Source organism: Arachis hypogaea, chromosome 15, assembly GCF_003086295.3.
Source record: "Arachis hypogaea cultivar Tifrunner chromosome 15, arahy.Tifrunner.gnm2.J5K5, whole genome shotgun sequence".
In the NCBI taxonomy this organism is placed as follows: Eukaryota; Viridiplantae; Streptophyta; class Magnoliopsida; order Fabales; family Fabaceae; genus Arachis; species Arachis hypogaea.
Window position 1 is genome coordinate 124,673,723 of NC_092050.1, and position 16,791 is coordinate 124,690,513.

A 16,791-nucleotide genomic window follows, 5' to 3' on the forward strand; every position below is an offset into this window, starting at 1 on the left:
TAGAATGAGTATCTCTTAGATATCTAATACAGAGGACCGAGTTCGAGATATTAGAATCTTCGTGGTATAAGTTAGAACCCATGGATGGCCATTCTTGAGATTCGGAAAGTCTAAACCTTGTCTGTGGTATTCCGAGTAGGATCTGGGAAGGGATGGCTGTAACGAACTTCAAACTCGTGAGTGCTGGGCGTAGTGACAGACGCAAAAGGAGGGTGAATCCTATTCCAGTATGATCGAGAACCTCCAGATGATTAACCATGCAATGACAGTGCATCGAACTATTTTCACAGAGAGGATGGGAAGTAGCCATTGACAACAGTGATGCCCTACACAAAGCTTGCCATGGAAAGGAGTAGGACTGATTGGATGAAGACAGCAGGAAAGCAGAGGTTCAGAGGAACGAAAGCATCTCTATACGCTTATCTGAAATTCTCACTAATGATTTACATAAGTATCTCTATCTTTATTTTCTGTTTATTTATTATTATTATTATTCGAAAACTCCATAACCATTTGATATCCGCCTGACTGAGATTTACAAGATGACCATGGCTTGCTTCATACCAACAATCTCCGTGGGATCGACCCTTACTTACGTAAGGTTTATTACTTGGACGACCCAGTGCACTTGCTGGTTAGTTGCGCGAAGTTGTGAAGTTATGTTTGGGCCATGGTAGTGTGCACACGTTTTTGGAGCCATTGCCAGGGAATCAATTTCGAACAACAATTTCACATCTAAATCATAATTTCGACGTACCAGTGGCCGGGCACTGTGAAAGCCCCGGATGAGCTCACCCCCATAAATATTCACCAGTGAGGGTGATGGATATGGATCATGATTATGATCAATTTATATTAAGTATAACTCGAGTTGGGGAGACACGACAGAGGGACAGTCCAATGGTTAGCTACCAGGACTTGTCGGGTTGGCTCTATAACTAACAGATGATATCATCAGCCACTAGGGACAGGCATTCATCATATGCATACTATATGAATTGTTTGAGATTGCCTATTTGACTGCATATTACTTGCTATTTGTCTAAATGCCTTAATTGTTTCTATTTGTAAATCTCTTGTCTGATATAACTGTGTTTGCTATATTATACTCCTGCTGGTGGTTGGGAGGTCTGAAGGAATTGGAAAGGGAAGTATTAGTTAGACTGAAGGATCTTTAGTCAGTTGCCACTTATGGTTTAGCTTGTTTATAAGCTTTGATATTATCTGGAGGAAGTTCTAGGATTGCCTTCGGCTTTCCTCTATTATTATGTATTATATATGTGGAAGCTGTTACCATGCTGGGGACCTCTGGTTCTCACCCATGCAGATTTTGTGGTTTTCAGATGCAGGACGTGAGGTTTCTCGCTGAGGCATGCTGGAGACTTCTGGATTAGCGAAGATCCTTTGTTCTCGGGACTCTGTTTTGATTTATATGTTTTTCTTAGATACTTTTATCTCCATTACATAATACAAACTGTGATGACTCCTCTTATAGGAGACTTTGGAGAATAGGTTTATGTATTTGTGTCCCTTTGGGTTTCCTTTGGGGTTTCCTTATTTTATTATATGTATATATTGTTATGCTCGGACCGGTTATCTTCGCAACCGGATTTTGAGTCTTGATATTCCTGTTTTTGACACTGCTTTGTATATATATAATCTCGTGTTAGCTTATCCCTGTTCATTACGTTATCGATCGGAGTGTTGCGCTTTCGAGTTGCGATTTTTTGTTTACCCCTTTTTCTACAAAGGATCCTAGTTATAATCAATCATTCATACTACTATACGTACTAAATGGCTGTTTTAGAGGTCGTAATACCTTGCCATCTCTGAATTATGACTTAAGCATAAGACTCTGTATGGTAGGGTGTTACATTATTGTATCAGAGCAGTTCGTTCCTGTAGAGCCTGAGGGACGGACTGACTATGCTTTTGTGCATTCTCTGTATATGTGTTATGTGCTATTAGTATATCTGCTTATTATAATTGGCATAAACATTCATGAGCATGCATTTGGGACTTTGAAGCACTAAACTTCCAATATTGAGACTGATCAACTTAATATCGATTGTTTGGTGTGTATAGGAACCAGATGGCATCTCGTGTACGCGGTAGAGGTCGTGGGAGAGGTCGTACTAATGCACGTGCGCCGGAGAATAACTCTAATGACCCGGTGAACTTTATGACTGCGTTGGAGAACATGGCTGCTGCTATGCAAGCCACTGCTGAGGTGGAGTTCAGGGCCTGATGACACTGGCAAACTTTTTGAAGGTTAATCCACCGAAGTTCAAGGGAACTACTAGCCCGACTGAAGCCGATACATGGTTTCAGGCTATGGAACGAGCACTGCAAGCGCAGGTGGTACCTGAAGGGCAGCGTGTGGAGTTCGCTACCTATTTGCTCACTGGTGAAGCGTCGCATTGGTGGCAGGGAATTCGACGCCTCCTGCAGTAGGGTGATGATTATATCACCTGGGATGTCTTTCAAGAGGAGTTCTATAAGAAGTACTTTCCGACTTCTGCTAGGACGGCCAAGGAGCTTGAATTGTTGCAGCTGAAGTAGGGTACTATGTCCATATCTGAGTATACTGACAAGTTTGAGGAGCTGTTCAGATTCTCTCGTATATTTCAAGGGACTCCGGTGGAATATGAGGAATGGAAGTGTGTTAAGTACGAAGGAGGACTCCGGAGCGATATTTTCGGTTCAGTGGGGCCAATGGAGATTAGGACTTTCTCCGAGTTGGTGAACAAGTGTAGGGTTGCTGAAGAGTGTGTGAAGAGGGCAGCCGCTAAGAAAGGAAGTCACAAAGGATCATTTCCACAGAACTGAGGAAAGAGCTTTGCACCTAGAGGTCTGCCTTTCAAGAGGGGAGGTTCTTTTAGGAGGTCCAACAACAACAACTCCCAAGGGAAAAGGTTTGGAAAGCAGCCTCAGAATGATCAAGCTTGTACTAGGTGTGGAAGTCACCATCCGGGAGCACCATGCAAGGCCGGATGGGGTTTGTGCTACAATTGTGGAAAGGCGGGGCATAAAGCCGCAAATTATTCGGAGAAGCAGAAACAAGGTGTTGGGAAAGAACAACAGACTGGTCGGGTGTTCACCACCTCAGCTGTGGGTGCAGAGAGATCCGAGACACTCATTCGAGGTAACTGTGAAATGGCTGGTCAAACTTTAAATGCTTTATTTGATTCGGGAGCATCGCATTCATTCATTGCATTTGAGAAAGCCCATGAGTTAGGGTTGAAGATCGTAACTTTAGGTTATGACCTAAAAGTGTATAATGCTACCCATGAAGCCATGGTAACTAGGTTAGGATGCCCGAAAGTTTCGTTTAGGTTCAAGCAGCGTGATTTTGTCCATAATTTAATCTGCTTACCGATGATCGGTCTTGATCTTATCTTGGGATTGGACTGATTATCTGAGAACCATGTCCTGCTTGATTGTTCTACAGAGTCGGTGTACTTGATGTCGGAAGAGACAGAAGGGCCGGTTGTGGTGAATAATTATTACTTGAATTCGATGATGGTGAACTGTTCCGGAATCGAATGTCAGGGTATTCTGTTGTTAACCGTGGGTGTTTCGGGTGATGATCAAAGGTTGGATCAGATTCTGGTAGTGTGTGAGTTTTCAGAAGTGTTTCCCGATGATATTGAGGAATTTCCACCTAACCGAGAGGTCGAGTTTGCTATTGAATTGGTGCCTGGGGCGGGACCAATCTCAAGTGCTCCTTATAGAATGTCACCGTTAGAGATGGCCAAGCTAAAGTCTCAGTTAGAGGAATTGTTGGGTAAGAATTTTATCCGACCAAGTGTTTCCCCGTGGGGTGCTCCAGTGTTACTGGTAAAGAAGAAAGATGGAAGTATGCGGCTCTGTGTGGATTACATGCAGCTGACTAAGGTTACCATAAAGAATAAGTTCCCATTGCTGAGAATTGATGATCTCATGGATCAGTTACAAGGAGCTGGGGTTTTCTCCAAGATCGATTTGCGATCCGGTTATCACCAGATAAGGGTGAGGGGTGAGGATATCCCTAAGACCGCTTTCAGGACTCGTTATGGTCATTATGAGTATACTGTAATGTCTTTTGGGTTGACGAACGCTCCTGCAGTGTTTATGGATTACATGAATAGAGTGTTCCGTCCGTTTCTGGATAAATTCGTTGTTGTCTTCATTGACGACATACTGATTTACTCCAAAACTGAAGAAGAGCATGCGGAACACTTGTGGACCGTGTTGCAGATTTTAAAGGAGAAGAAACTCTATGCAAAACTGTCTAAGTGTGAGTTCTGGAAGAGTGAGGTGAAGTTTTTGGGTCACGTGGTGAGTAAGAAGGGAATAGCCGTAGATCCAACTAAGGTGGAAGCTGTGATGGATTGGAAGCAACCAACCACAGTAATTGAGATAAGGAGTTTTCTGGGTTTAGCTGGCTATTACCGAAGGTTCATCAAAGGCTTTTCGCAATTAGCCTTGCCGTTGACAATGTTAACCCGTAAAGACACTCCATTTGTTTGGACTCCTGAGTGCGAAGAGAGCTTTCAGGCATTGAAGAAAAAGTTGACCACTGCACCTGTGTTAGTGTTACCTGAGCTGAACGAGCCTTTTGAGGTGTACTGTGATGCCTCACTAAAGGGTCTAGGGTGCGTGCTGATGCAGCATCGTAATGTGGTGGCGTATGCCTCACGACAGTTGAGACCTCACGAAGTTAGTTACCCTACGCACGATTTGGAACTCGCTGTGGTTGTGTTTGCCTTGAAGGTGTGGAGGCATTATCTCTATGGGGTTAAGTTCCAAGTCTTCTCCGATCACAAGAGTTTGAAATATCTCTTTGATCAGAAAGAGCTTAATATGAGGCAGAGAAGGTGGATGGAATTATTGAAGGACTACGACTTTGAGTTGAATTACCATCTGGGAAAGGCGAATGTAATGGCGGATGCGTTAAGTCGGAAGTCGTTATATGCGTCTTGGATGATGCTTCAAGACGAGAAGTTGCTCAAGGGATTCGAGAGTCTAAAAATTGGTGCTCAAGAAGTATCTGGAACCTTGTGTTTGAGCCGATTAGAAATCTCGGGTGACTTTAAGTCCGAACTCCTAAAGGCTCATGAAAATGATGAAGCGTTATGGAAGGTGTTACCGGCTATCGAGCAAGGAAAATAGTGGAGAGTTTCGGAAGGAAAAGATGGGTTATGGAGATTCAAGGGTAGGATCATTGTGCCGGATGTTGGCACTTTGAGGCAAGATATCTTAAAGGAGGCACACAAAAGCGGATTCTCCATTCACCCGGGAAGTACTAAGATGTACCATGATTTAAAGGCGATGTTTTGGTGGCCGGGTATGAAGAATGATGTGGTGGAATATATTTCAAAGTGCTTAACTTGTCAAAAGGTAAAGATTGAACATCAAAGACCTTCCGGGATGTTGCAACCTTTAGAGGTTCCGCAATGAAAGTGGGAAAGTATTGCAATAGACTTTGTGTCGGGATTGCCAAGGACTAGGACTGGTTTTGATGCTATCTGGGTGATTGTGGACCGACTGACGAAGTCAGCTCTCTTCTTACCCATTCGGATGACTTACACCCTTAAGGAGTTAGCACGGTTATACATTAAGGAGATTGTGAGACTTCATGGTGTACCTGCTACTATAATCTCTAATAGAGATCCTCGTTTCACTTCGAGGTTCTGGGGTGCATTTCAGAAAGCTTTTGGAACCCGATTAAGCTTGAGTACAACTTACCATCCTCAAACAGATGGTCAATTTGAGAGGACGATCCAAACACTAGAGGATATGTTGAGAGCTTGTGTTTTGGACCAACCGACGAGTTGGGATCGATATATGCCGTTAGTGGAGTTTGCATACAATAATAGTTACCATGCGAGCATTGGAATGGCTCCGTATGAGGCATTGTATGGGAGGAAATGTCAATCTCCGCTGTGTTGGTATGAAGCTGGAGAGAAAGGCTTGTTGGGGCTGGAGATGATAGCTGAGACCACTGAACAAGTCAAGAAAATCCGAGACAGGATGCTTACGGCGCAGAGTTGCCAAAAGAGTTACGCCGATTAGAGGCGGAAGCCCTTGGAATTTGAGGAAGGAGATCATGTTTACCTGAAGGTTACTCTGACCACAGGAGTAGGTAGGGCGATTAAAGCGAAGAAGTTGAATCCTCGATACATTGGTCCGTTTCAGATCCTGGAGAGGATTGGACCGGTGGCATATCGGATGGCTCTACCACCTCATCTTTCGAACCTGCACGACGTGTTTCACGTGTCGCAGCTTCGGAAGTACACCCCTGATGCTAGCCATGTGTTAGAACCTGAATCGGTTCAGTTAAGGGAAGATTTGACGCTTCCAGTGGCTCCAGTTAGAATTGATGATACTAGTATCAAACGGTTGCGTGAAAAAGAGGTTTCATTAGTCAAAGTGGCTTGGAGTCGAGGCGGTGTTGAGGAACACACTTGGGAACTTGAGTCGGAGATGCGAACGGATTATCCGCACTTATTCTCAGGTAATTGAATTTGAATTTTGTGGGCAAAATTCTCAATTAGGTGGGTAGAATGTAAGATCCGGTTAATTAACGGCTAATTAACCCATAAATGAGAATTTATTCTAGAAAGCCAAAAATATTATTTTTATGGCTAAATGTGATAGAGGAGTTTGAGACGAGAATTTTGGTACCAATTTTATAGAAATCGGACCAAGGTTGGACCGAACGGGCCAAATCGGGCCAACCGGACCCAAAGTGGGCCCTTGGCCCAACTAGACTAAACCAAAACCCTAGTTTTCAGCACTCTCTCTCCTCACAACACTCTAATTCACGCTGAAATGGAGTAAGGGAGGGGAAGAACACTCTCTCAAGTTCTTTCTCTCATTTGATCTTCAAACCACCATAACTTTTGATCTAGAGCTCTGATCGCCGCACCGTTTGCGGCCAAGCGTTCACCGCGGAGAGCTCTACAAAACTCATACAATCAATCTTGAGGTAAGCCACGTTTTGTTCTTCGAATTTCCAGCTTTGATTTCGAGTTTCATGAGCAAAAATGTTGAGATTGTGGGCTCTTTGATGTTATAGGACCCAACCCTCTTGAAGAAGAAGGTTAATCTTTTCTCCTTGGACCTTGGGTGTGGTAAGATTCTCAACCCTAGTGTAATTTGTTGTTCTATGATGTTTGGGTATTGAGATGTTGTGTATGGGTATGATGATTGTGGCTTAGGTTGTGTATATGTGAATATTGGAGCTTGATTTGTGATTTTGGAAAGCTTGGAAGAGGGTTTTGTGTGATAAAATCTGTTCTTGGAGGTGTTGATACCTTGAGAGCTTGTGAACAAGTGGTTTGGAAGTGCTCCAGTTGAGCTTGGAAAATCGGCTAAGGTATGGTCTCGGTTTCCTGTATCTAATATGTAATGTGGTAGGAAATACTTAGGCTAGAGGCCCTAAGATAGGCATTGAATTGTTGATGTTGTTGAATGGTTGAGATATATGATGTGTTCATATATGTGATTATGAATATTGATGCCTTGATTGTGTGATATATGAGAAATGCATGTTGTGATATATGCTTGATGGATGATTGAGGTTGAATTGATGGGTGGTACCATGTTGATGGTGAGTATGATGTTGATTATGTATAATGATGGTTGATTGGAAATAGTATTATTGGAAATTGGGATGAGGAAGGATGTATGACATGATATTGTGTTTGTCCTTTAGTCATTTGATTGAGAAGTGTTAAAATGGTTAGATGGTGACTTTGAAAATTTTGGTAAAGTGTCAATGTGTGAGTTGAGGATGGCTTGATGTTGATTTTGGTACATTTTGATTGATTTCAAAAAGGGTTGAAATTGGCATGTTTTGGTTGATTTTGAAAAGAGTTGAAAATGGCTTGTTTTAAAAATGGCACCTTGTGGTTTTGTATGAAAACATGATTTTTGGGCATATTTTGACGAGATATATCTTGGACTACGGATCCCCGTTTTGTACCAAACTTGTTTAGAAATGAAATTGGATTCGAGATGTCCATGCCGTTGAAAGAACGGGCGGAAAATGATTTAAAATAAGAAAGTTATGTCCGTCGGAAGATTAGGGGTTGAATCTGTGAATTCTGCAGCTTTTAACTTAGAAAATTTTTAGCAAAATGATCCCCCGCGCGTAGGCGCACTTGGCGCATACGCGCCGTTCTTCGAGAAAGCACCATCCACGTGTGCGCGTGGTGTGCATGAGCGCGTCGATGCGCTGCACCAAATGCCCAGCCATTTTTCAGAGAGTTGTGCCAGAGTTGTGCCAGTTTTGTGCCTGGGGCGCAAGAGCACCCACGCGTACGCGTGGCTGACGCTTGCGCGTCGTTTGGCTATTTTTCAACCTGCGCGTCCGCGCGCATGACGCTTGCGCGTCGATGAGTTTTGTGGCCCTCCACGCGTGCGCGTGGAGTGCGCATACGCGTGGCCCTGTTTTCATCCCAAAGTTGATTTTTGAGTTTCAAAAGCCAAATTTCATACTTCTAAGCCTCCGATCTCACCACTTATGTCTTAAATCATTATGATATGCCTAGCAATGAGACAATGAGCTAGTGAATGTGGTAACTTGCGAGTGAAGCAAGGGAAAATGGATGATCTATGAGGATCAAAGATGATTATGTGAGATGTGGAGGATGGCGGTGGAAGTGCTTGTTATGCCATGGGCCGAAGGGCCGCAATTGTTAATGAATTAGATGGTTATGGATTTAACCGTGAGCCGGATGGCTGGATTATTGCCGTGTTACGGCGGAGCCATGATTATGGCTGAGTATAAATGCATATATGCTGTTGAATGAATTGTGAATGTTTGCACTTTCACTATCGAATATGAGGGTTTCCCTTGGATGAAGCAGTGGCTAGCCACCACGTACTCCAGGTTGAGACTCGAAGCTCTGTTGACCCTATGTCGTCAGGGTGGTCGGGCACTGTGAAAGCCCCGGATGAGCTCACCCCCATAAATATTCACCAGTGAGGGTGATGGATATGGATCATGATTATGATCAATTTATATTGAGTATAACTTGAGTTGGGGAGACACGACAGAGGGACAGTCCAATGGTTAGCTACTAGGACTTGTTGGGTTGGCTCTATAACCGACAGATGATATCATCAGCCACTAGGGACAGGCATTCATCATATGCATACTATATGAATTGTTTGAGATTGCCTATTTGACTGCATATTACTTGCTATTTGTCTAAATGCCTTAATTGTTTCTATTTGTAAATCTCTTGTCTGATATAACTGTGTTTGCTATATTATACTCCTGCTGGTGGTTGGGAGGTCTGAAGGAATTGGAAAGGGAAGTATTAGTTAGACTGAAGGATCTTTAGTCAGTTGCCACTTATGGTTTAGCTTGTTTATAAGCTTTGATATTATCTGGAGGAAGTTCTAGGATTGCCTTCGGCTTTCCTCTATTATTATGTATTATATATGTGGAAGCTGTTACCATGCTGGGGACCTCTGGTTCTCACCCATGCAGATTTTGTGGTTTTCAGATGCAGGACGTGAGGTTTCTCGCTGAGGCATGCTGGAGACTTCTGGATTAGCGAAGATCCTTTGTTCTCGGGACTCTGTTTTGATTTATATGTTTTTCTTAGATACTTTTATCTACAAACTGTGATGACTCCTCTTATAGGAGACTTTGGAGAATAGGTTTATGTATTTGTGTCCCTTTGGGTTTCCTTTAGGGTTTCTTTATTTTATTATATGTATATATTGTTATGCTCGAACCGGTTATCTTCACAACTGGATTTTGAGTCTTGATATTCCTGTTTTTGACACTCCTTTGTATATATATAATCTCGCGTTAGCTTATCCCTGTTCGTTACGTTATCGATCGGAGTGTTGCGCTTTCGAGTTGCGATTTTTTGTTTACCCCTTTTTCTACAAAGGCTCCTAGTTATAATCAATCATTCATACTACTATACGTACTAAATGGCTGTTTTAGAGGTCGTAATACCTTGCCATCTCTGAATTATGACTTAAGCATAAGACTCTGTATGGTAGGGTGTTACATTTTTAGAAATAGAAAGTTTTCATCTTATTTTTTTGTCTTCCTAATATTGCTGGACTTTATTTTATTTTTCTATTTTATATAAAAATTTACTTTTAAATTTAAAATTTCAAAAAAATAAAAAAATTGTCTTTTGAAATCCTAAATTTTTTTTCAAGAATATTTTTTTATTCACCAGATAATGCTATTTTTTCACAAATATTTAATAAATTAATTTTAAAAAATTAACCTTTTTAAATTTTTTTATTATTGTATATTTTTTAAATTCTTTATTTTTTTACTTTTTGGTAAAAAAAATATTTTTTTAGTTTCAAAATTTAAAAATAAAAAGTTTTCGTCTTATTTTTTTGTCATCTTAATATTGCTGGACTTTATTTAATTTTTAATTTAAAATAAAAAATTTAATTTTAAATTTAAAATTTTAAAAAACTGAAAAATTTTGTTTTTTTAAATCCCAATTTTTTACAAGAACATTTTTTTCACTAGATAAATGCTATTTTTTCACAAATATTGAATAAATTAATTTTAAAAATTTAAACCTTTTTAAATTTTTGTATTATTGTATATTTTTGACATTCTTTATTTTTCTAATTTTTGGTAAAAAAAATTATTTTTTTAGTTTTAAAATTTAAAAATAAAAATTTTTCATTTTATTTTTTTGTCTTCCTAATATTGCTGGAGTTTATTTTATTTTTGAAAACTTTTTATTTTTAATTTTGTAACTAAAAAAATAATCTTTTTTACCAAAAAATAAAAAAATAAAAAATTTTAAAAATATCCAATTATAAAAAATTTAAAAAGGTTAAATTTTTAAAATTAATTTATTCTATATTTGTAAAAAAATAGTATTATTCAGAAAATAAAAAATATTCTTGAGAAAAATTTAGGATTTCAAAAGACAAAATTTTTCATTGTTTTGAATTTTTAAATTTAAAAATTTAATTTTTTATTTAAAATGAAAAAATAAAATAAACTCCAGCAATATTAGGAAGACAAAAAAATAAGATGAAAATTTTTTATTTTTAAATTTTGAAACTAAAAAAATAATTTTTTTTATCAAAAAATAGAAAAATCACTTAAAAATTATCTAAAATCATAGAAAAAACAAAAAAACTCAAAGTAAAATCTAAAAGATAAATTTTGCATTAAGATATACTAAAATTTAATAAAATTTACTAAAAACACTATGAAAATGCTTTGAAAAACGTATACGAAATCCACTTATCACTGTGCCACGTGCCTAGAAGCCCACTCACTAAGAAGCTAATTCAAACCTCTATTCAAAGCTCAAACCCACATTGGAGGATGTGAATTGAACCATCAAGTCATGGACTAGAATTATTAGAATAATTGAAGATTAATTGTGAAAGATTTGATTAGGTTTTGTTTTGTTTAAGTATGCATTTAAGTTTTAAGTTCTAACTAATAATAATAATAATAATAATAATAAAATTAACATTGGCGGACTTTTTCCTCTTTTCCTTTATAAATACTAGTAGCGCAACGCATAAGTTCTAAGTCAAATAAATCGTCCAATATACTAAAACTATGAATGCGAATATCGATTTGGGGCTCCAGATAGGAGTTGGGGGTGGTGCACCACCTGACATGCACCATGGCGGTGGTGTACCACCTGACATGCACCAGCCATGTGCTTGTAGGAGTACATGCCACTCATATTGCGATTGCCGTCGTAATAAAAGAAACTGTTCCAATGCTTGCATGTGTAAGGCAGACAAATGTCTCAACCGGGGAGTACCACCCAGTCCCGCAATGTTAGCAATGCACGTTCAAAGGTGTTCTTGCAGCAGTAGATACAACTGTGGCAATAGGTGCGGGTGCAGGAGGAATGGCAATAGGTGCACGGATCTTTGTGAGTGCCACAGAAGGGTTCCTAATCAGTGTCTCAACAGACAAGAAAATCTTCAAGAAGCACAGGTTCTTGAAGAGAATCCAGTTGCTGCATTGGAGCTCTTTCCCGACGCACATCCAGTTGCTGCATTGCAGCTCTTTCCCGACGCAGAACATGGCGTAGCACCGGTTCTTGGAGAGAATCCAGTTGCTGCATTGCAGCTCTTTCCCGACGCACCTGTTCTTGAAGAGAATCCGGTTGCTGCATTGCAGCTCTTTCCCGACGCAGAACATGGCGTAGCACCGGTTCTTGGAGAGAATCCAGTTGCTGCATTGCAGCTCTTTCCCGACGCACCTGTTCTTGAAGAGAATCCGGTTGCTGCATTGCAGCTCTTTCCCGACGCAGAACATGGCGTAGCACCGGTTCTTGGAGAGAATCCAGTTGCTGCATTGCAGCTCTTTCCCGACGCACCGGTTCATGAAGAGAATCCGGTTGCTGCATTGGAGCTCTTTCCCGACGCACATCCAGTTGCTGCATTGCAGCTCTTTCCCGACGCAGAACATGGCGTAGCACCGGTTCTTGGAGAGAATCCAGTTGCTGCATTGCAGCTCTTTCCCGACGCACCGGCTGTTCCAGAACATGGGGTAGCAGATCAGGATGGTCTTTAGTTCCTTTGGTGATGTATGTCTTCAGTTCCTTTGAAATATGCTTTGTTACTGTATGGTCTTTTGGTGTATGGTCTTTAGTTCCTTTGAACGCACTTATTTTTAGTTAGTTAAAAGAGAGTTAGTTTAGCATTGTATATAAATAGCAACTATGTACAATTGCAATTTAGTTTTTGCCATTCATTACATTCAACTCAATCTGGTTCATTTCTCTCACTTCTTCTCATTTTTTTTCCATTATTTCCATTTCTCGTCCCATTCTTTTTGCTTCTCTCAAGAACTCACATCACATAGTTTGATGAGAGCTCATCATTTTCAACACACTTTTACATTATATGATCTAAACAAAACGATGTCTTTGTGCAATGGTTATAGGGACTATTCTGTTCATTGGCTATAAAGATCCATTTGTCTACCTCACTACACGGGAACACTTAATGGTCACGTAGGCAAGTGAACATTCCAACTTATCATTTGACGTAATTGACTATTGAAAAAAAATTAACTAAGGACTATATTGACTAACGAAAATAAACATTAGGAATGTACGTAATTGTGTATTAAAATTTTTTGAAAACTAAAATGTCCGCTTTTAAAAATTTTAGGCATTGATTTAGATAATTAGTCTCTACTTTTTATAAAGAATGCTGCTTGTCCATATTACGCATTCGTACATGTTTATTAATAGAATCTCTTCGAAATTGTGCCGCACCTTTGTCACACTAATGGATGTCACAACTCTAGCTTCCTTCAAATGGAATAAGAAGTGATATGATCCATTCACTTATCAAAATATCAATATCACATGTTTGAAGTGAATAAACACTAGCACGAATGATGACTGCATACTTTCTCATATACAATATGTAGCTGAAGAAAAATTTTCCTTCATATATTACTGTTAGTCTATTACCTAAAAATTAATACAAAAAAATTTTGTAAAATATGAAGAGCCGTCTAGGCTACAGCACCAAAGGAACTCCCACCCTGATTGAAGCTATTTCCGCTTGACTGGAAGTAAGAAATTGCTGCCCAAATAAGACGCAGAAGCAGAATTGCAGCAAATACAGTGCCTCCAAGTGTGCAAAAGACCTAAGATTTACAGTAAATAATCGTCAGCGATTGTTGTTTGTTAGGTTTCAATGCAATTCTCAATCACCTAATTATTTTAATATTTAAAATTTTTCTAAAAATAATTTTTTTTATTTTTTTATTTACCGGATAATACTACATCCAGACCCTTAACTTTTTTTGCTGGTGGACTTATTCACAAATTAAGAATAAATTAATTTTAAAAATTTAAAATTTTTTAATTTTTTATTTATTGGATATTGTTAGAATTTTTTATTTTTCTATTGGTAGAATAAAAATTTAAAATATAATAAATTTACAAATTTATTGTTTACTAGATATTGCTGAATTTTATTTTATTTTTCTACTTTAAATAAAAAATTTTATTTTCCAAGTTAAAAAATAAAAAAAATTTAATTTTTTAAAATCTTAAATTTTTCTATGCTACACCCAGACCCTTTACTTTTTTTGTTGATGTGCTGGTTCACAAATTAAGAATAAATTAATTTTAAAAATTTAAAATCTTTTAATTTTTTTGTTGGATATTGTTGGAATTTTTTATTTTTCTACTATTAATTTAAAAAATTATTTTTTAGATTAAAAACTTAGAAAAAATAATAAATTTACAAATATATTATTTATTAGATATTGCTGGATTTAATTTTATTTTTCTACTTTAAATAAAAAATTTAATATTTTAAATTTTTCTAAAAATATTTTTTTTTATTTACCGGATAATGCTACACCTAAACCCTTGACTTTTTTTTATTGATGGACCTGTTCACAAATTAAGAATAAATTAATTTTAAAAATTTAAAATTTTTTTATTTTTTTATTTTTGGATATTGTTGAAATTTTTTATTTTTCTACTATTAGAATAAAAATTTATTTTTTTAGATTAAAATTTAAAATATAATAAATTCACAAATTTATTGTTTACTAGATATTGTTAGATTTTATTTTATTTTTCTATTTTAAACAAGCAAGGTCTTTAAGTTATTTCTACAGCCTACATCCCAGCACTCATCAAAATAAAATCCAAAAGGTTTCAAATAATGCAAAGGAAGTAAAAACACAAAACTCATCCAAGCCACTGTCTTTCTACAGTCTACCAGCAAAAAGTCCAGTCAAACATCAAAAACGCCAAGCAGAAAGTCATCAAAGATACAACCTTTTTTAGAATCAAGCAAAGCCCATCATCGAAGGCGCAATCTTTCTCAGAATCAGACAAGAAAGCAATCTTCAAACAAAGCAAAAAAAAAATGCAGAATTTTCTGGGAATTGGTATTGGTATCAGGAGACAACAGAATATGAAAAAACCCTAAAGAAGCATCAAGCAACAGGAATGACAAAAAGGATCATACAGAAAAGAAAGAAACTCCCAGAACACACATTTCAACAACAAATGAGGCGCGACAAAAAAGATTCAAACTTTTCCTAAAGCAAAATCAAAACTTGATCACAACAAATTGTTAGAATAAAAATTTATTTTTTAGATTTAAAACTTAAAAAATAATAAATTTATAAATATATTGTTTACTAGACATTGCTGGATTTAATTTTATTTTTTTACTTAAAATAAAAAAATTTAATTTTATAATTTAAAATATCAAAAATAAAAAATTTAATATTTCAATATTTTAAATTTTTCTGCTGTTGAGTTGCTTAGATAGGATATTTTTCTTGTTATTTTTATTAACTATTTGCTTATTAAATAATTTAGAACTGATAATGTTACTTGTAATTTTTCATTATGTAGTGAATTTTTTTGTTCGAAGCTTTAAATTATATGGTGGATTGTTTTGTTGAAGTTTTAAATTTTGTCTGCTTTAAAATTTTTTTTCATATTATGTGGTAGATTGTTTTGTTGGAAGCTTTAAATTATGTGGTGGATTGTTTCGTTGGAAGTTTTAAATTTTGTAATTCATTTTAATTTTACTAGTATACAACCTGTTTGGTGCGCGGAATCGAACTCCGCACAACTGAACCGGCAAGTGCATCGGGTCGTACAAGTATTACCTCAGGTGAGTGAGGGTCGAATCTCACGGAGATTGTCAGATTGAGCAAACATGGCTATTTTGTAAATCTTAGTCAGGCGATTAGAAAAGATGATTGTTTGTTAAGAGGCATAAACGAAAACTAAAGAAAATGAAATACCAGATAAGTGTAAAAGCGATGATGGATATTGATGACAAGTCATCTTATGCTAACTTTTCAAGCATTTTTCACTTGTTTCATTAGGTTTTATGCACTTTCTTGCATCGTAAGTAAGTGATTTGGAGTGGATTCTTATGATCATGGTTAATCAATCAACCATCATTTACTTGACACAAAATCATAGGGTTTAAGCTAGAATTAGTTGATTTTATGAATGAATTAGAAACCTTATGAATTTAGTGATACTTTGACATGTTTGTGTGGTTGCTTGCAGGAGAAGAAAGGAAGCAAAGCCAGCTCAAGGTTGGTGCTCAAACAAGTGAGCACAATGCTCACTCTAGAGAGCATTTGCGTGCCACACAACCAAGGAGAGCAAAGGGCGCCCTAACAGTGCTCACTTAGTGAGCACAATGCTCACTTAAAGAGAGCATTTCCGTGCTCAAACAAGGAAAAAAAGGGAGCACAGCATGGAAAAGAGTGGGCTCACCAAGGCTCGAAGGAGGAGGTGCACTTCATTAAGACACGGCGCTCAAAGGAAGTGAGCACTATGCTCACTTAGTGAGCATTTTCGTGCCTCACCAAGGGATCGAAGCTGGGATGCTCCAACACAAGGATATAGCGCTCAAAATTTGAGCACAATGCTCACTTAGTGAGCACTACACTTAAAGCACTACCCTGGGAGCTGATCAAAGACACCTTGGTCCATGCTAACTCAACCAAGTCATTTTGGACCCATTTCTTCACAAATTTGAAAAGTCCACTCCAAATTCTGAAAATCAAAAATAGAAAGTGTATAAATAGGAGTTAATTTGATTTGTAAAAAACCTTTAGCTTATTTTTAGTTTTTTTACTTTTAGTTTTTATTTGGGAATTTGGGAATTGGAATTGAGATCTACTTTTTCTTTTTGTTTGTTCTTGCTACTGCAACTTCTGTTCTTGGATTTTGAATTGAGATTGAAGAGTTCCTGGTGCACGAAATTGTGATATCAGGCAACGGCGCCAAAAACTCTGTACGCACGTCTTAA